At 37.4% G+C, this 21,520-nt stretch overlaps 1 protein-coding gene and 1 long non-coding RNA gene across 4 annotated transcripts in view; one reads left to right on the forward strand and one right to left on the reverse strand.

The window, feature by feature from the left end:
• The window catches only part of SULF2 (sulfatase 2), a 155,502-nt gene extending 147,499 nt beyond the window's left edge, over positions 1–8,003 (reverse strand). For all 3 annotated transcript variants that reach the window (XM_035344201.1, XM_035344195.1, XM_035344199.1), the window contains exon 1: positions 7,924–8,003. The gene's annotated coding sequence lies outside the window, so the exon portion shown is untranslated. The remainder of the gene's footprint in view (positions 1–7,923) is intronic.
• Positions 8,004–8,892: 889 nt separating this feature from the next.
• The window catches only part of LOC118176906, a 105,169-nt gene continuing 92,541 nt past the window's right edge, over positions 8,893–21,520 (forward strand). The window contains exons 1-2 of the long non-coding RNA XR_004755564.1: positions 8,893–9,080; positions 10,836–11,017. This is a non-coding gene — a long non-coding RNA (uncharacterized LOC118176906). The remainder of the gene's footprint in view (positions 9,081–10,835; positions 11,018–21,520) is intronic.

Here is a 21,520-nt window from a genome sequence, read left to right on the forward strand (position 1 = left end):
ACCTTGTATTATCCACAGTAGACACAAAGCTGACCTGTTTTTGTCAAGATCTTAACCTAGAGAATTTTAAATCCAATGAACTCAGTATTTCCTAATTGGGTTAATACATATTTTAGATCATAACTCATTGTATTCCTTTCCTCCAGATTCCTCCTAGGTAGTTCCTGCCTTGAGCTTTCATGACAATTCCTGAAGAGAGAAAAATCACTGGTATTTGACAGCACCCAACAAGCTGGGATGCAAATCATATCCCCAGTCTCTAGAAATATAGCCAAAGTCTTAAGTGAGGAAAGGATTTCATTTCAGGTTCAGCTTTTAAGCATTACTGGTGCTAATGTGCTCTGTTCATCTCCTAGCACCAAAACATCATGGGGCATACAGGATACCATCCTGCACAGAACTGGGCAGATTCAGGCTCTATTCCCACTCCCTCATCTCCTTCCCCACATTTCAGTGCCCTTTTAAAAATTAAAATCTTTACTTTTTAGAAGACTCTGCTATACTGAAGTTTTTTTTTTTTCTTTTTTTTTTTTTTCTTTTTTTTCCTTAAAACGCTTTTCTGAATCAGAGTTATGGAGTCTGGTATAGGACAGTACAGCCCACATGTATCTAGAAAAGCATGAATGTATCAGATTGTGCTTAGCTATTAGTTGATCTTACCATACATCAAAGTACATGCATTACTAGCTTGGGAATGATATCCTAGAAAAACCATCAAGAATCCACAACCAAGACCAGAAGTATCAGACATTCCAGGCAATGGAATTGATGGGGCCAATTTTGGAAAAAAAATGTTTATTTAAATAAGCCTCTCACAGTTTTATAGTGTTGCTATTGGCAAATCTAGCTTCAAGTGGAAGGGAAAAACAGATACCGTTGTTAGCTAATCTAAAGTCAACTCTTTCAGCCATTTTAAATTTTTTAATATTTAACGTAACAGCTATTTTAATAGTTTGTAACAACTTCATTTTTGGAAAGATTGACAAAAACTTCTCAAGTCTCAGAAAATTATTTTTGTCATTTTGAAGATGACAAAAACTATCAAGTCTGTGGGACTCTTTTTGAACCGCACTGATATCACAAGATAAAAGCAGGATGAATTCACAGTTGAGTTTTATTGTGGGACAGCAGAGGAACTTGAGCCACAGCTGTAATGAGGTAAACAGCACTGGTTGAAATACAGTACTCAGCCATGCCTTAGAACATTGCTGCAGCAGCTAGAAATTTTACCCATGAATCGGACTAGGTAATAAGTTACTGCAAACACATCATATTTGAAGCTTTTGTGTTCTGAAGCTGGTAATGTTCTCTAACCTGACACTACAAATCCTGTACAGCTGAAGACAGGGAGTGTAAAAAAATTCATTCAAGATTGTCAAACTAGACTAAGCCTTTCCCTGAAGCCATGATAAATACATTCATCAGTTAGCATGCAGGTTTGTATTACATCTGTAGTAATTATGGAGTCATCTGATGGAAAGGCAATCAATATGTGAGCCCCTGCTTTAATCCCTTGCATTACAGCTGATTAAAATAATATCCTAAAGCTGCTAATAACAAAACTATAAGATGGACTCAAAATTATTCAGAAGATTATAGGAGGAGTTAATTGAGGCTACAGCACTTCTTTCTGCAGCGCACTGCTGGAGTACTTGCTTAACAAAACCAGGACAAATCCCAATTCAACAGCAGTGCCTGAAAGAAAAGAAGAGACATCAAGATATGCGTTAAGTATGTAAAATATTCTCTAGGTTTTTTTTTTTTTTTTACAGATGTGAAAAGAATATAATGAATCCTTCATGGCTTAGAGGGGAACATTTTTCTCTTGCCAGAGGACAGATTTCCAAAGAATGATATTTACATTTTCCTACAACTGGTAATTTTCTCATTTATCATTTGTCAGGGCCCAAAGACCTTTTACTGCACATAGGATGTTTGCATATGTTTAATGATCCTTTTACCAAACAAATGTCAGAGTCTGAATGAGGAAATTAGTTAATATTGCTGATGTTGCTAATTTAACACCATTAATGTCACACTGTGAACAGCTATAGAACCTACAGGGTCTTGTATCATAGTTAACTACTGGTTGCAAGTCAGTTCTCCAGCAGAGAGCACTGAGGAGAAGAGAACCCATGCAAATACTGCATTCAAGGAAATTAAAAAAAAAAAAGTTTAAAATTGCCTTGATTCTGTAGTTAGACTACCAGACAAGTGTGACTAAAGACAGATCATTTGACAGTGACTTAAAGGCACTAATTGGAACTTACTTATCTGCAGTCTTACAGCTGCCTCCACTTTCATCAGTGTACGAGGATTTGGAGTAATCAGAAAAGAATGCAAGTGGGTCACAGAAACCACCGCACCACAGTATTTCTAGATATACAGGAAGATTCAAAGACACGTCAAATGAAATAGATGGCAGAAGTCACACCGTCTTTTCACCCTTCTCTATGTACAGATGAGTTACATTCTGCACAGTAATTTGCTTCCTCACACAAAAACTATGACAAAGGAGTTTTCTAAGTGCATATAATTTTTCTGTAAGTCACTGATGTCTTCTACTCACTTCCCCCAACAAAGTAAGAATGATTTAAAGGAGCCAGATTCTTTTGAAAGCCCTTCAAATCTTGCTGGTACTGAAACATAGGGGAAAACAAAGATGGATGAAGACTAAAATTTAAATTATTTTGAACAGTTATTTACTCTGTGCGTGTGGAATACACCTCAAAATAAGGGTGGACAAAGTACAATAGCTAAAACACCTAATGTTCATCTTGAAGTTATTAATAATAGATATTTGCCTTACCCTGATTAATAAGGGTTACTGTTACTAAAAAAAATAATAATAAAAAATCAATAATTCTAAATATTATAGTCAGTGGCACAGCTGGCTTTTTGCTCTTTCCAAAGGCACAAGCTGTATGTTGGCTACAAAACCACAAAGGTGGTAAAAACTGGTGATGAATGTGACTCATAGTCTAGTAAAATTAGGGAAAAGGAACCCCAAAGACATTAAAATCACAGAAGTGACCTGGATTAAGGATACCTTAGGATATGAACTGGAACATATTTATCTTAGTATATGAATAATTTACACACTATTATTAGATATCTGAGGTTATATCTGAAATTCAAAACTTATAGCAGTAAGTCATGTAGACTTTTTTTTTTCGAAGTAATTCAAATTCTTCATTGCAGTGGGGAGGGAGGGAAATCCATCCAACAATGGAACTATGCACAAACATTTTTTCAAAAGACAATAGACAATAACTATTTAATTGCACTGGAGAGAATACAGCAGTACAGTTAAGAACTAGTGAGCCAAACAGTACAAATTAATACCTGGAGTTTGCTGCAAACCTTGTTCACTACACATACTTAAATTCACATGAAACAACCTTGTAATTATATCCCCCCCCCCCCCAAAAAAAAAAAATCCATGCATTTTATTATTACTTTTATCCTATCCACACACTCCAACTGAAAGTTTACACAATTTTAACAATGCAACATAAACACATTACCACTGTTAACAAAGACAAAAAGGGAACAGTGGAAAATGAGGAAGGGAAACTGAACTAGAAAGCCTTGTGAAGACCTGCCAATATTAAGATCCTTTCATTTATAAAGAGTCCCACCAGATACTTTGCATGAGAGAAGGATCAGAAATGTTCTTAAATGTGCACGGAGCTTCATGGACATGAATTTTTCCTTATTTGTTTTCTAGATTGCAAATGACATCTTCTGACATATTTCAGCATCTTGATGATCCCTGATCTTCTTTTCTCAAGTATTTCTAGAAAATGCCAAATTCCTAAATGCACTGACCCCATCTATTAAACTCGGTAGTCACTTGGTAGTCACATTCACTGACTCTGTCAGAGCTGGCGAGAACTATCAGATCACCCCAGTATAGTACTTCCTACCTCCCGGGTCAGTAGTTTCAGGCCTCTGCAATGGTTGCTGCCTCTCCAAGATCTTCAAATAAGACAGGCAATTCATTTGCTTTCTTTTTAGAAGCTTGAAATAAGAAGCTGCCTATTTTTAAATGGGACACGTCTTTCTGGAGACTTCAGCCAGTATTTTTGTTACTCCTTGTGAGGTATCGATATTTACAGTGATTTCCTCAAAGATACCACCTTTAGTTTTGAATACCATAGGCAGATTTGAGACAACTCTGGAGCCTAACAGACACCTTGATTTTGACGCTCTCTTCCAACAATCCATTAACCATGCTAATTAGTACTAGCGATCACCCATCCAAACTTGTATTTTACCACAAGCTGCTCAAACTCACTGAACTATGAACTACTCTCATGATTTTACTATGGAAAAAAGACAGAACACTAGGAATATAGTGACAAATACAAAATAATGAAACTAAGATTTGGAATAAGCTCCTTACAGATACCAACTGCATAAAAAGCTTCTACATTGTTCACAGGGGAGAAAAAATGTCACTGCTACATGACCAGATTAGAAATGTCAACATGTCACCGTATATATTTCATCTGCTTAGTTACTTCAGTTTGTTCAGTACAGAGTTAGAGTAGGAACTGTATCTGCGTTACAAAGGCTATAAGCATAAAATAGGGTGTTGTAAAACTAAGTAAAGTAATAGCTGCTTAACAATGACTCTTACTCAGCTTTACAGAAAGTTGTATTTGAATAAGATCTCCTATTATTACGTTTTTGGATCTTTCACATTAATTACTTCCCTTTAGCATCATTCTGAGCACCAAAACAGATCTCCTACCACAGCCAAACTGCAGAAATAAGACATCATCTCAAACACTTCCATGGGAAATCTTGCTCACCAGGATTTGGAAAAATACGAACACAAGTACATAATCCTGTATTTCTTGTGTACATGTAAATATATATGTAATATATATATATACACACACACACACACCCACAGATGCAGAGGCAGGTCTAGGTTAAGCTGTTGAACTATTGTACTCACAAAAAAAAAGAAAAAAAGAAGTGTTACCCAATTGTATATATAAACTGCATTGATACAGAAAATGGAATTCTGCATTGTGGGAAGATAAAGCCACCGTAGATATTAGCATGCACAGATCTGCACATGACAGATCGTGTGGCAGCCACAGGAGATTGGCATACATCTCCTATGTTATGGGAACATTGGAACTCAACTACAACTCCTTACAAGAGGGAAAATCAAATTATCTGTTTACTAAGATGTTCTTACTGCCTCAGAAGCAATGCTTCTTTGGATGCTGCTTCTTGCTGAAGACCTTTGGAATTTCAGCATTTGTATTTGTAGGAAGGCACGGTTATATCTGGTAATGAGACAAAGTTGAGGCAGTATTTCAGATTTGTCCGAATGTTTTCTGAATATGTGCAATATTCAGAAGTATTACAAATCTTTTCTCCTCCTACAGAGGTCAACCACTAATTAGTTGAAATCCTCCCTTAACAAACTTGCAATATCACTCCATATGTACCACTTGGGGTGTGTGTGCGTGTGTGTGAGAGGGATAGCGTAGAGGCAGGTATCTAGCAACAAGCAATTGTGAGAAATGCAGACAGCTTCTGAAAGATTAAAAATCCAAGTGTATTAGATACTACTAATGGGAGGAAAAAAAAAAAAACAAACAACAACAAACAAAACAAATGACAAAAGACACTCATGATAGCTCATCAGGTTTCAAATCGAATCATAGCTTACACTGGAACAAATCCAGGTATTCTCAAAACACACAAGAATTTTGGAACATCTAATTTCATATTGAAAATGTAGGCCTGTATCTCATTCTCCAGAATGCCCACTCCAGCCTGAGAAATTAGCCCAGTGTATTAACAAAAATGAGAATCTGTTCTATCAATGATATTGCAAGGGAAAATTAGAAAGGCAGGTCTTATCTACGCTTCATGGAAATTGGCAAAAGCATGGAGCATTCTTCACAGAAGTAGGATCTCACAAATAACTTTAATCAAAATGCTCTGATGGGTTGGTAGCAGCTCAAGCCCTCTTTTGCTCTATTCTGAAACTCATAGGTGGCTGAGGAAAGGATGTTGAGAGGAAAAAAGAAAAATGTGGTTTTTAGGGAGCACAGTCATTTAGAAAATACTTCAATCATTCTATGCTATCTACAACGCAAGAAGCCTGAAATTCAAATTAATTATTTCTAAAAACAAATTTGAAAGGAAGATTAAATAAATCCACACCTTTTCCAAGTTGTAGAGATATTTGCGATATTAGATATTTATTTGTCCATTTCCATTTTCCACTGTAATAACAGAAGACAACAGTACGTACTGATTACTGACCTGTTAATCTTTTTTTGCAATAGCTCTTTAGCAAAAAGGAAGCTATTTACAGTTATCTTTATTCCTAGTATTAATTCTAGCATCTCAAAAATATTTCTGCTGCTATACTGCACATTTGCTTTACTCCACCACCTTTTTCTTCATTTGCAACAGAAAACAGTCCTATTCATTCATTTACATTACCAACTTACTGTAAGCAAAACAATTTTATTTCCAAGTTTGACATCACCAAGCCATTTTGAGTTTTGTTTATGTAGATGAGCACCCATGATTCTTCTTGCCTGAAGTCCTTGTAACAGATGCTTGAAAGAAAGTGCCAACAATGCAACACAGACTATTTTTAAAAACAAAACATACAGGGCCATAGCAAAGCATCACCTATTTTAACTTAATTTGTTTAATGAAATAATGCGAGTTACTTCAGTGAACTGACTTCCAACTTTTTCCTATCCATTTAAAAGAAATGATAGAGTATCGGTATTGAAACATATGACTAATCAAGAGGGTTTTATACAGCAAGGGCAAACTCTTCTAGCTAGAAGTTACCTGAAATAAGTCTCCTTGCAAAGAATCCTTGCAGCAAAAGCAGCGTTACATAGCCTAAATCCAAGCACTAAGAGGTTTCTTCGTTTTTGCAAATATCAAAGTCCAGAGAAGAAAGAGTCCATTACTTTGAGAATAATGCATTATTTTCTGAATGAGGCTAAAACAAAGACATATACACACACAAAACCCCTCCACATGCAAAATACAAAATCTATAGTAAGAAGACCCCATCATGCAGGAACCTTGCCTTGAATTCCAAGATTTATTTTAAGAGAGTCCAGAGTTCACCTGAACTGTCTAATGCAAATTAATCTGTCCTATTTACACTAATATTCTGAGTGCTTTCCTAAACCTCTCATATCGCATTTCCTCACCCCCACAACCAAGCAAAATGAGTAAGGTAAAGTTGAGAAAGATGGGCGGTCAGTTTTTGAAAAAACACGTTTAACTTTTTAAGTTTCATTGCTGCATGACGTGGTGTGAAATGCAAAGCCCAGCAAAATTTGATGAAGAGGATTTACTTGGAGGACTCTAATATGTTTAGTCAAAGCATCAACCTTAGAACCAAAACGTGTATTTGCATGTAATAAGAAACTTGAGAGAAACACTGAACATGAATGGGGGCAAAAGACAGTAAAATACCTTTTTCTGAACTCATAAAAAATTATGTAAAGGGAGATAGATAGATCTCTCTTAGATAAAGAGAGAAGGAAGAAAGGAAGATCATTTTGCAAATAGGTAATATTAAGACAATTACTGAAGCTGCATATTTGGGAGAACTTTTAAACCCATTATACATTAGTTTTAGAACATGGCCCACCAAACCTCTCACTCGCATTAAGCATAAAATGCACTGCACTGCAGGTTAGTTTGGGCATACAGGTAACACTCAAGCAATTAAGGTGTTTTTTTTTTTTGATAATTCCTGTCTGATGGCATGTGAAGACATTCACTATTAATATCAGACATTACTTGTTAACACCATAAACCTGAAAACAAAACGTAGTCTAACTAACAACTTCTGTTGTTAGCTACTGAACTTAATACTAGTCAAGAAAAGTAAAACTATATACGTACTCATTTACATGCTTGCAGGCTAGAGAAGATGAGGGAGACAGCACGGACACTGCACCTCTGTGTGGTTTCACATCAGTAGGCAACCCTTCGAAGGAAAAAAAAAGACGAGCCGATTAGAAACCTACCTACAGCTGGACCCCGTCCATGCCCAGAGCCCTGTAGCCTCGTTGAGCCGAGCCTAGAACCGGGCACCAGAAGTTTTTTCAGCTATTCCCCAGCTCTGCCACCGCCTCGCTGCGTGACCTTGGGCCGGCCGCTCCCCGCACCTCAGGAAAGCCCGGTAATTAGCCGCCACCAACGTCGAAGCCGGGATGGAAAGGGAAGGGGGAACGAATGGCAGGGGGTTTTCCTCACAGGTGATAAAAATCTGCCCGACGTCCACACAGCCGCCCGTCCCGGGGAGGATCGGCTCCCGCACCTTCCCTGCGTACGAGTTAAACCGGAGAAAAAGGCGGCTCCGGCCGGCAAAGCCGGCGGCTCCGGCTCGCCCGCCCGCCTCAAGCGCAGGCGGCGGCAGCCTGAGGAGCCGAGCCCTCAGGGCCTCCCGCAGCCAGAGCCCTCCCGGCGGCCCCAGCCCGGCCCGGCGTTACTCACAGCGCCCGGCGGGCGATTAAAACTCGCAGGTGGCCCGGAGCCGCTGAGGGCTGAAGGCGCGGGGGTGGCGGGATGGCGGCGGTCTCTCCTCAGCGCCCGCCCCGGGAGCGAGCAAAGCGGGCTTGGGGGCGCTGCGCGCCGCTCCGCACAGCTCCGGCCGCTGCCTCCCTCCCTCCAATGCGGGCCGCGGCGAGGAGCCGGCTTTAACCATCTGTTGCGAGGCGCCTCCTCCAAGCGCTGCCGCCTCCCCGCCCGGGGGGCTCCCTGCCGAGGAGGTGGTGAGCGTGAGGGGAGCTTTAGGGCCCCGCCGGCCGCTCTCCGTCGCCCAGCGCGCTGAGGGACAGCGCTGGTGCCCGCCTCTTCTGCCCCCCTCACCTCAGGCTCTCCGCTGCCTTCCCACGTCCCCTCGGTGCCCTTCCCTCCCCACAGCCACCGTCCCTTCCCCTCATCTCGCTTCCTGCCGGGTGGGCACCTCCCCGCAGTGCCCCGCCAGGGCTGTAGGGTGAGGTTAGAAGAAAAGATCTCGAAGAAGATCTCTGGATGGCCCCCGCTACGGGCGGCAGGTGCGATAGAGAGGTTTTGGGGGGAGATCAGGGAAAAATTTGGGGGGGTGGGGGGGAGGGGGGAGTCTGATCCTCTTGGGGTTGGGAGGAATAAAATCCTGGCCTATTAAAACTTCTTCACGTCCCACTTAACGCTAAGCAGGGCTCTCCACACGGGGTGTGGGGAGGCCGGCCGTGGTACTGCACGGAGCAGTGTGCCTCAGCCTGCTGTAAGGGGCACGGAGCAGACTCCTGTGTGTGTGTGTGTGTGTGTGTGTGTGTGGAGACTTCTACATCTCCTGTGGAGATTTCTTCTACATCTCCTGTGGAGAAGCTGTTTCCAGGAGAGACGAGACTCTGATCATTTAAATGGCTTTGAGTTTTAGCCTTCCATGCTCCTAATTTGAAGAATTTTCCACAGATATGTGGACAATCTATAGACAGGATCCCATATTTTGGGTCCCTATCTCCACTCTAAGTGGAAGTAGCACAGATGTTTGCCATGTACTTGTAAACCACCCAAAACGGCCCCATCGTTCCAGGTTTACTTCTCACTTTTCCATACCTCCCTGCAGATTTGAAATGCACTCAACACTTTACAGGGAAACAAAGGAATAGAAAGAGATTTTTAAAATAATTTCCTTGCTATGGACCTCCCAAATGATGCTTTTTAATCCAGTCCCTACATCTTCAGTGGATTTGCCACCAAAAATCCAGGGACTGAGAAGCTTATTTTATTCCAGAAAGGTTCCAGGGTAATGTTTTTATGATGATATGGCAAGAAAATTATGCAAATTCTTCAGGATTCAACAACTTAAAGTTAACAAAACAGTCTTGAAATGTGTGCTTGAGAAGAAAAAATACGTATTTATTGCATATGGTAAACCACGTTCTGAATGAAATTTTGTCATTTTTTGAAAGTGTCACATTCTTATTTCTCACTAGAGCAGTTTCAGAGCAGAGAATTTTGGGTTTAAAACTAGAGTGTGGACTGATTATGATTCCTGGAAATAGTCAACCATTTGTATTCTACCCCAACGCTGTCATTAAATGTAAATGACACAGAATCACAAAGTGGTTGATACTGGAAGGGACCTCTGGACATCTAGGCCAACCTCACTCCTCAAGCAGGGTTACCAAAAGCACGTTGCACAGGAATACATCCATCTGAGTTTTGAGTATCTCTGAAGGAGACTCCACAACCTCTCTGGGCAACATGTTCCAATGCTCTGTCATACGGTACATGCTATTCCTAATAGACACTTTTCAAAGATGGGATACATTTCTAACCCACTAGGAAGGCTTTTTCTTTGCATTAGAGGATCTCAATACAGTTGTGGTGTATAGTATTATTGCAAAAATACTCAGAAATACAATTACTTTTAATACTCAAAAATACTTTAAATTGTTTACATTTTTTTTCTCATGAACCTCCAGATGGATTAAATTTTACCCGCATGTAAGCATGCAGAATGTCTATAAGTCTGAAGGGAGAATTTATCATTACAAGATATCTTTAAGGAACGGTTTATATATAGTTTTAATTATTAGAATGACAAATTAGCTAGTGAATCTTCCATTAATTTTATAAGACTATTCTCAAACCTAAGTTATTCCCAGATATATTCTAATCAAGCCTCATGGTCATAATTTTGAGATACTGTTTTGACCATTACTACAAGGTTTTCTCCTGCTATTCTAAGAATGTTGTTGTTATTGATTTTACTGATACATAGCAATTCCATTTAACATCTTAAACCAATTGTCCTGTCCTAGGTACCAAAGATATAGCATAAAGAGACGTTCTTCACTTTGCATGCTGTCATATGTAGACCTCAAACAAATAATGGCTGGGAATGGAACAATCCATAGACAAACAACTGGCCCCAGGAACTGAAAATACAAATAATTTGTTCAGCTCTACAAGAAGTCTTGGCAGAATCCAAAAGGATGTACAGGTAAGTGGTGTCTCAGTCCACAGATGTAATAAATTACTTGTTAAGTTTAGAAATTATGCCTTAAGTCCAAAAATACTGCTTCCCTATGAAGTCTTTTATTTTACAAACAAAATGCGTTGACAGTAGTTGATTCCAAAGGCAATTGCTCATTTTTTATTTTTTTAAACATATCCTCTCGCCTGGCTCATCACAGTTTTTATTACTTATTTGTATACATTAAAAATATTTCCAATTGTATGTGCATGTTACATATAGTTAACCTGTAACTTTTTTCCCATATGGTTTCTTTATGCAAAGGTAGGAGAAATGTGACCTGTTAGGCTGATGCTTCTGTAGAGTTAAAAAATATTGGTATCCATTATTTGCAATAATCAATTTTTTTAAATCCCTAATGTCTTAGAAAATCCATTAGCACAATCATTCCAACACTTCCGATTCTGCTTGCTATCTGCCTTTTTCCAAATAAAGATATATCAAATTACATTAATAACATTGGTAATTAAATACTAGCAGGAACTTGAAAGCAAACCCTAAGACTCAAATAATCCACTGGTTCAGTTTTGGATCTTGCAGCAGGCTAATCTCTGAAGTGAACCAGCCAAAAACATGAGAGTGAAACTTAGCATGTGAATGCAAAGATTAAGTTTGAATTTTAAAGCCCTATTTTTTTCATGTGATATATGTTAAGTTCCTAGTGGGGAAAAAAAAAAAAGCACATCTCAGGATTGAGTAAACTAATCAGAAACATACCTTACAGCCTTAGTCAGAAAGAAGCTGCTTTGTTATAAAGACAAAGCAGATTTGTGGGAATGTTGCCACTTTTTATAAACTGTTGAAAGCTTTTTTTTTTCTTTCTTTTTTTTTTTTTTTTTGGTTATGTGCCAGTCATGACTCAGGAACTGTTAGGAAAATGAATGTACTGTTTTAAATGTTGCAAGACCTAGCCTAGACTTAGATAGCGTAGCAAATTTACCTAAGCAAGCAAATTCATCACAGAAGCTGCAGAAATGAAAACATTTGGAACGTCATTTATGTGCTGACACTACTGAGAAAACAAAAACATTGATGGACGGTGCTAACCACTGAAAATGCCAGCGGATGGTAAGTGAAATGTTATGTTCCTACCCCACAGGGCCATGTCTTTTGCTGGCAATCAACAACTCTATCTGTTATAGGAAAGGAAAAAAGAAAAACAACAATATCAATAGACGGTACTACAAGTACATACAGTACTGTCTGAACTTCAGAAGATAAGACAATTTTCTATTTGACTTAAAGATGAGTCTTCCTGTGTAGACAGCTATCAAAACATTGAGTTTTTGCATGGCCTTTGATAACTGGTAATCGGTATCGGCAGTCTCATATTTCCTATCCTCTTACTCATAACACATTAAGGGAAATAGGATTATAACTTCAGTGCTAACAGGGAAGTTTTCAGGAATAGAAATCTGTAGCTTCCAGAGCACTTTTCCATTTCAAAGGGCTTTGCAAACATTGATTAATTAATCTGTTCTGTGTTCAATTCTGACAAAGCATGCAGTCCTTCTACTGAACAGTTGGGCTTTGTTGTGGATTTTAAAGCCTGAGCTGTGCTGTTTGGTTGGGTGAGTGCGCACGTGCAGAAGGTCAATACTACAGCAATATCTGCTTAAGGCACACCATTTGGGTAGCTACGAGGAACACGTTTAACAGTGGCTGTAAATCTTTTCCCTTTTTGAGGTGCCAAATGATACACAGAGGTTTGGTGTTGTCTTTTTGTGTGTGTGTGTGTTTTGTTTCTAAAAAAGTCTCAATATCTCTTTCCACAAGTTCAGCTTTCTCTTTGATGTATTACACATAAAGGTAGGTTGCTGTGCAAACACAAGGATCACAGTCATCAAGTTCCTTCTGCTACCCACACATGCTCAGACATTACTTTCTCTTCTGACTTTCTAACTTTCCAAAACTTACTGTATTGGTTTCTACATTGCATAAAATTGATTGAATTTTCTTCGCACTCCCTTTGTAATGTGGAATTTCCCTTTTCAGTCCGATTTATCAAGATACACCTGTCTAGATGTGTTTACCCTTACTCTTTGGCTTTGTATTTTCTTCAGCGTCTGTCTAAGGACACTAAACCTGGTTTTGCGAGCTAGTAGCCTGAATGATCTGAATGATACGCATCCAGAAGTTACCCTTTCGGAGCCTATTTACAACATCAACTACTGGAAAAAAAAACAAATTTCTTAATTTGAAATTTACAGAACACTCATTATATACTACAAGTATGCATATGTCATAATGGAGCCCTGACAATGATGCTGTCTGAGCAATTGCATATATTGCATGTCAGCTTTGATACAGCTGTGCATCTAGCACTAGAAGTTACTGAGCAGAATTTTTCAGGTTTTGGGTGAAAGATGGTCTGAGACACCTTACGTAGGCTGTAGAAGATTTTTTTTTTTCTATCTCTGGCATATTGAGGAAAAGTACCTTAAGGGGGAAGAGAAAAATAAGTCATTTCAGTGGGGAAAAGGAGACAGAGTAAGAAAGAACTCTTATCTAGTGGAGAAGCCTAGGCTGAGTTGCTTGCTATAGAAGTTTCCGCAGACACTTTGTAAGCAAAGATTCTTTGGACTTTAGCAGGGGACTGAACATTTTTTGAAAAGATGTACAGCTTTATGCTGCAGGACAGGGTTCACATTATTTACTGAGAAATGACTGGCTGTCTGCCAACCTGAAAAACACTCCCTTGCTAGTATTTCAGCTGAAGAAAAAATGAGGTAAAATAAATACCTCAATATTGCTCTATTACAGTGTTTAGACTCTACCCTTCAGATAGAAAAATGAAATTTATTACAACAATAAATGACCCCCTAAGATCTCAGAACTGCCAGGGCTCTCTGTCTCTTCCTTTCTAATGAACCTTTGCAATTTCACTGAAGTCAGAAAGTTGTGATTGTATCAATAGATCATGCCTGTACATACATATGCAATGTGTATAGAGGAGTGACATGCTTTAATTGTATTTTTAATGAGAAAGATCAAGTAATTCCATGAAATATGCTACAAGTCTCATGATTGATGATTTCATTTTGAACCAGGCAAATTAAAAATGAAACTAACAGTACAATTTCTTGCAATAACTGTGAAATTACTCACTCTTGCATATACAGATTTATGCGTAGATCTAATATTTTTGTTTGGTGTGGGTTGAATGTGCATGTGGCATCTTTCCTGGTTACAAGCGCATGGATCTTTTTACTATTTGTATGTTTCAAAAGTATCACAAATCAACAAAAATGCAATTTCTGAACAATTCTATGGGAATTCTTCGCTTAAAAAATTCTTGAGGGATTAAACTTTTATGACAGTTTTTTTTTTCTTACAGTATCTGGAAAGTTGTGTTTCACATGGACAGTGCTACTGCAGGTACCCTTGTATGTTAATCAGTGCATCTGTACTTTGTAGATGGAGAACAGAAAAGTATGTACTCTTCAAGACTTTAAATCAGCTCTGAGTTTAACTCCTCACTAGAAGCAAGCATTGGTTTTTTACTGCCTTCAATCACACAGGTTAATTTACGAGCTGGATTTAAATCTTTTCCTCATGCTTCCTACTAGAGATCTAAGACATAACAAAGTAAACAGTGCAGCTATAGGCTAGGCCACACAAGCATAGGTTCATAGATATTAAGAAAAGCAGGAACTGTTGTGACAGCTTAACCACATCTTCTGGCATCTAGGATTTCTGGTTATACAGCAAATCTTTCAAGCTTCACTGGTTACTTCAGGCTCTACCATGATAACTGTTCAATATCTCACATATTGGTAGGCAGTATCTTACTTATATATGCTATGTGTTTTTTCATATTTTGAGCCTTAAAATAAAACAAACACTCCCTGACCTTTGGGGCATGCTATCTGAGTAACAGTCACCCCTGAATTTAGCTGCTAGTCTTTAACCAGTTAAAAATTGCTAACAGAAATGCCCTTTTCCTTTTTTGACTTAATAACTGGACTCAAATCAGACCTGCAAGAGTGAGATACATCTCAATATGTATGAAACAATATTTGAAATCTCTGGGCTCTCAAGGGTGCTTGACTTGAAGGGATTTGCTTGTGCTAGGGCCCAGAGGTTACGTGCAAAAGGAGAACTTCTTTTGCATTTTAATCTTCTCAAATATATGCACTGAATATGTATCTATTTGTGCTGTCTTTAAGTTGTAAATCTGTATATAGGTAACAGTTTTCCTGGGACTATATGCATCTGTTTAATCGGGTGTTTCTTTGAAGGATGGACAAGTGTTGCGCTAAAGTCAAACAGCCTTACATGTAAGTTGGATTTCCAAGTGTAAAACAAGGTATCTGGCATAAAGGAGATGTCCCAATAACACATCCTTTTTCCACATACCTTTCTTTAGGGAGAAAACAAGTGTACTTTCTGCTGCTTGCTATATAGCTATAAAGCATCAGAAATAATTAAAAAAAATAGATTTCTTCTTATATAGATAAATTATGAAGAAAGAAATTTCTGCTCCCAGTACAGTGCCATCACATGCTACAGACCTTACTTTTATGATTTTTAAGGTTTTGCCTTTTAATTTTGTATTGGCAGAGTAGAGAAATCTGAATGTGTTTATGGAGGGGGAAGGGACTGAGCTGTGCAGCTTCTAGGAAGCAGGAGCAGCAAATGAGAAACCCACCCAGAAGTTTCTATTATATGGTTGTTATGAAAGAAACTACATTGTGGGATAAATGCCTAGGCCATTGTTAGATTTTTAACCCATTCGTCACTGAAATGAAAACCTACCAAAGTAAGTTGAAGTTTCCCAGATTGCAAAAACATGGTTTGCATTTGCTTTGGTTTTTGTAAAGGATCAAAGTTTTGTTTGGAAAATCCATTAGAACAGAAGGCTTTTTTATTAATCAGTTTATCCCAGATAGGGTCCTTTTTCAGTATATGATGTCATACAGTACAGCAAATGCTGTTCTTATATCCCAAAGTGCTGCACAGTAAAAGGTAGTTTGATACACAGCACCTGCAAGGATCATGATTTGCCTAAAACCTGTCTTTTTTTTGTTGTCAGGCAGAATGTAAACTTAAGCACGTATAATTTCTAATATTTATTGCTATGCTGTGACAGTAGAACTAACTGCAGAAAAATAAAAAATTGTCATCTGGTGTTTGTGAGTAGCCTAAATGTGCCTAGAAACTGTATCCTTGCAAGAAAAGAGCTTTTACCGAAGTCTACACATTCAAGTTTGGCCCTAAAATAGGTAAATCATCATGTTCTGGCTACGTAAACATAGAAAACAATGAGCACACAGCGTGCAAGGGGATAGGATTTAGTAACACTATCTAAATCATTAAGGATTTAGAAAGGGAATTCAAATCAACTGCCATTGGCTGGGTGGATTTGTTTGTGGCTTTGAGTTTTCTGAGTTGTGATGTATTTATGATGATTTCTTGATTTTTTTAGCATAAATAATAAATCATTATACTCCCTAAATGAAAGATTTTCATTTGTGACAGGTACTTTTGCAGGAAAATTGCATGTAGGTAATACCATTAAAAATGAAATTCCCTATCAATTTTGTATTTTATTCCTGCTGAGAAGTAGTTATCATTTGAATTTTCATCTCCACTGCTTGAGCAAACTGGTTATATGTTTGTTTAACCTATTTCTTAGCACAAAGCATCAGAGAACTGAGTATGAAGGAGAAGCACTTATAAACTGTATTACATTATTTTTAGTTGCATCTGTTGTGTTTGTCACTTTGTGATCGCAACAGGCAAAAATGACTGTGGTCAAAAAAGAATAGGCACATATAAAGAAATCACCCATGGTTTTTTTTTTTGTTTGACTGTCAAACTTTAAAGTCAACCCTTCATTTGTATCAACCACTATTAAAGTGAGGTCACAGTGAGGGTCTCTAAGAACTATGGTCAGCTGACCGAGCTGTAAAACCTGAAAACATGGATTGTGTCTGGTTGCATATGCATTTTTAGATGAATGGATTTTATTGTTTGAAGATTGAATGTAAAAGTTAGTCCCTCTGTTTTCTGTGCAACCCATGTTGTGCCCTTTTAATGCTGAATAATAGAGAGTAATACATCTGAAGCGTAATCTAAAAGTTTTGATAGATGACATTTCAGATTTTCTAGAAAAGAGCAGCAAAGATAGATGTACTGACTGTTGGATTTAAGTCCATTTCAATCTAAAGTTCATATGTCTTATCTCCCAGTGAGTCTGTTATGTGCTGCTTTATGATTTATTTTTCTGACTATAGTCTTCTGATAGTAAAAAAAGTCTGACTATAAGTAACTGTGAAATATCTCTTAGGCACTTTTCTTCAATTTTGACATGACATTTACACCTTGGTCAGTCCAATGCAAGTTTTTTTATTAGTTATTTCCATCTTGTTTATTCCTTAAAAGAAAGTCATGTTCTTTATACCCCAGATAAATTTGAAGGAGAAATCACAATTGTAATAAGGAAAATAAACTTTCTTACTTCTTGCCCACCATGTAATGTCTCTATCTATATTTATGCAAAGCCACTGCAAACTGTAAGGAAAGAGCTAATGGAAATGGCAACATTTATACTCTGAATTGGTACTGGAAAATTAAGCTCCAGATACATTGCTGTATATGGACCTCCATCTTCCCTTTTTTTGGCAAGGGTCTTCTAGATATACTAACTGCCATAAAATTCACTTTAGTAGGGAAAGAAATATTAAGCCATATCCTGGACTGTGTGCAGTCTCCTTTGCAGTAAAACGATCTGTAAAGCTTTCCAGAGTTGGCAGCTGAGATTTCCCCTGCAAGAGGGAATCCCTGGCTGAGGTAAAGCTGGCTTACAGCCACCTTGGCTTCTGCTTTTTCCAGTTGGTATAAAGAAAGAGAAGATCTGAAATACTGGCTTTTAAAATTGAACCTCCTGTAGACACACAGAGACTTTCAGTATTATTTTTTAAAATATAGGTCTGAATCTGTGTCTGATCTTCTCCCTGTGTGTCCTATGCATATATCTAGATGCTACACATATGACTCTTTCAGCTGAATCCTAAATTTACAGCATTTAAGAGGTTAAATTTCTTTAGCTTTTTATCTTCTCTTCTTGTGAATAGTTGTTTCTCCCTTAATGCGAATATTTGACTATTACTGTGAAGAAACCGGGTGTATTTCCTTTGGGAAAACTCATGCTGATTCCAGATAAAATTTTGTTTACAGTTCCTTTTCTAAGCACTGTCTGTCTTAATATTTTACCATGATAACTCTAGATACAAAGTGTTGATTCAGCCACAAGTGAAGTAGGTTTTTTTGTTTGTTTGAAGTAGGGATTTAATAATAAATTCTTTTATTTATTTATTTTCAACCTATGATACTACATTTCAGCCATCAAAGATGCAAAATACCAATCTTAACATCCTTAGGTTAGGTGCATGTTCTAGAAGCATGTAAAACAGACAGAAAACAAAGGGCTTTGTTTGAAAAAGATAAACATCAAAGCTTTGACCTGTATTAGGAACCTAAGAAGCTAAAAGCACATTAGAGTTTGTGAGTTTATTGCTGTATGTATAAAGGGAGTCATCCATACAACAGAAAATGTGTAAAACATTGCAAGAACCATTTACATAATTAGTGTAATTTCTCTTTTATAATTGTTTCCTGTTTTGACATAAAGAACTTAATCATTTGTTCTCTTGCAATACATATGGTTTTGTTTTGAAGCTTCTTTGATATTTTGAATTTGACAAACATTGAGCACTTTTATTTTTCCAAAGGCAGTGGACATGAGTATGTACAGGCAAACTGTTATGTGACTACTGGTAACAAGTTTGAGAATTTCAAGTGTTTTTGTGCAAGGCATTGTGATTCAGAAGATATTGGCATTTTCAAGTACCAGATCTTGGAAAGATGTCTCCTTCATAAATGTAACCCAGTGTTCTCCCAGCAAGGAGATAGCACCAGAGAGAATTCACAGCTTTAGGTGATTGCCAATGAGAGTTCACTAAGATACTTTCCTAAGCCCCGCTTATTTACTAGACTAATACATTCATCCAAACAAAGAAACAAGCAAAAACATTTTAAATAGTCTCCAGGTTTCACTCACCATCCTGGTTCCTTCACCTCCATGAGGCTGTTCTGCATCAGTGTCTTAGAACCATGCTAATACATTTCTTGACAGTGCAGCATTGGTACTGTAGTAGCACTAGAGCTAAATTTGATCTCTACAGTAATGTTAGAGATAGATATCAGTTCAACTAATTTAACTGGGGATTATCAGCTTTTTCCTTCAGGGATGAGCCTGTGGCATTACTGTGCTCCATCCTAGCTTGTAGGTTAGTGGTTTACCACCAATCTTTCAGTATCCCCAGCTGAGCCATTTAATTACACCTCTTTGTGCTCCCTGATGGCCAATCTGGTCAGGCTGTTGAGAATGGACTCACATACTTCAGTGTGATGCTCTATAAATACCTTATGATTGTAACTACATTGTAATGTAGATAAATTAAGTGTTCTGTAGGTGTATTTACTGTGAAAGGGAGAAAGGTTGTGGCATATCATGAGATGTTTGGGCCAGATTCTTTGCTCTTGAACGGCAATGCAATTCCACTTACACAACATACATTTTCCTGATCTGTGTTTTATTTTTTTCTATTCCATCTTAAAACTTGAAGGATTAATAATTTCATCATGAGTCTCCTTGCAAAAATGTTTTGTTAGGTGGCTAAAGTTCTCTTTAAAAGATGCAGTCTTAGCAAGTTTGTTGATTTAACCAGAGTAAGTATAGACACAGCATTCCAGAAATCTTCACTGAAACTGAGGTTTTCATAGAAGAAAGGGTATATGTCAACAGGTACCTTAACTTATTTTTTTTTAGTTTAAAAATTTGCGAACATTTTTATATAAGTTTTTTTTTAAATCTTTTTTTTTAATTTAATAAAAGTTAAGTAAACTTTCCAGCAAAAGCTAAAAAGTAACTTTAATCCATCACTATTTTAGCAGGCTATACATTTGTGACAATTTTCACTACTATTATAATTCTGACTTATCAGAGTGCAACATTTCAAAATGAAGAAGGAGTTTCTTGTCCCATGGTGATTTTGCTTACCTACAAGTAGCTAATTTTGTTGATGTTGCTTTGTTCCTATTATAACTTATTAAACTCCCCAACCTTCAGACACTGGTGATGTTATTTCTTTTGTTCGGGGCTTTGATGTACTCTGGTAACCGGGGTGACATATTAAGCAAGACCCAAAGTGCCAAAGACCAAATCTGGATGTTGTGGAGGATAAAAATCATTTAGAGATATCAGTCTAGAATAATTCCTTAGCAGAACTGTAGGCCAGGAGGAGGAAGTGCTCCTGTGTAAAAATGTTCATTTAAAAAATCCATAATGAAAGTATGTATTTGGTACGCTTGTTAAGGAAGAGTGCAGAAATATGTATTTGCAAATAAAATATCAGTTTTACTTGGGAAAATATGTATTTACATGTGCAATTAGTTTGATATAAGTTTCCCAGACAGATCCAAGGTAGATTTGCAGTTCCTTCTCTCTCTATATATGTATATATATTTTTATAAATTACCCACCAAATTCTTAATCGTAATGATAAAAAATATTGTGTCTGATATGTACTGCAGATGTGTATATACTTTTGTCAAAAAAAATTTGTAAGTTTAAAAAAAAAACAGCTAATACAGTGCAGGTAAGAGCTACAAGAGAAGTAGATGACATCATTGTGCTGAAAAAGACTTTGAGAAGTGAGACTTTCATACCTCTGTGTGAAAACATCAAAGGATAGAGATGATAAATGCTGAACAGGTTTCAGGTTTATTTGATTATATTTGTGACTTTTTCAAATTCCTTTTAAAAATATGCTGAGTTTTGCTGTTTTTGCTAGCAGTTCAAGACCATGGTTTAATTGTAGGCTTTGTTGTTGCCATTCTACTGACTTAGTGCAAAAACGTTTATCAATCTAAGGTTTGAAATGAACTTTGAAATCCAAAAAAGACAGTTTAACCAAGGGAAAAAGAGCCTGTAAGCATATTTTCTAACATAAAAGGAACATTAGGATCTGAATCACATTGGGAAGATGGTTAAATTTCTAGAAAGAAATTGCCGGATATAATGTTATGCAGCTTGAAACTCTTCTGGAATTTATTTCAAAGGATCTGTTTTATGAAGGATTATTTTTGGAGGGATTTTTGGTGCCAGCTGATCTACTTCAGTTTATAACATTAAATTACAATTTAACACTTTACTGGCATGAACAGAAATACCATGAATAAAATTCTAGTTTATAAAATAAACTGTTTAAGCAATGTTGCAAAGAAAAGTGAGTTGTTATCCTGATCACATTTTTTTTTTAACTTTTCAGTTATTTACTCCTTATTCCTTTCAGTAACCTTTAAACCAGATCTCTCAAAACTGAACTCCTGATCTCCCATTCTCCCCAAAGTCACAATAATGTGTTTGAATAATTATCCCAAACGTGTGCAGTATTCAAAATG

This window comes from Oxyura jamaicensis, chromosome 20 (assembly GCF_011077185.1).
Source record: "Oxyura jamaicensis isolate SHBP4307 breed ruddy duck chromosome 20, BPBGC_Ojam_1.0, whole genome shotgun sequence".
In the NCBI taxonomy this organism is placed as follows: Eukaryota; Metazoa; Chordata; class Aves; order Anseriformes; family Anatidae; genus Oxyura; species Oxyura jamaicensis.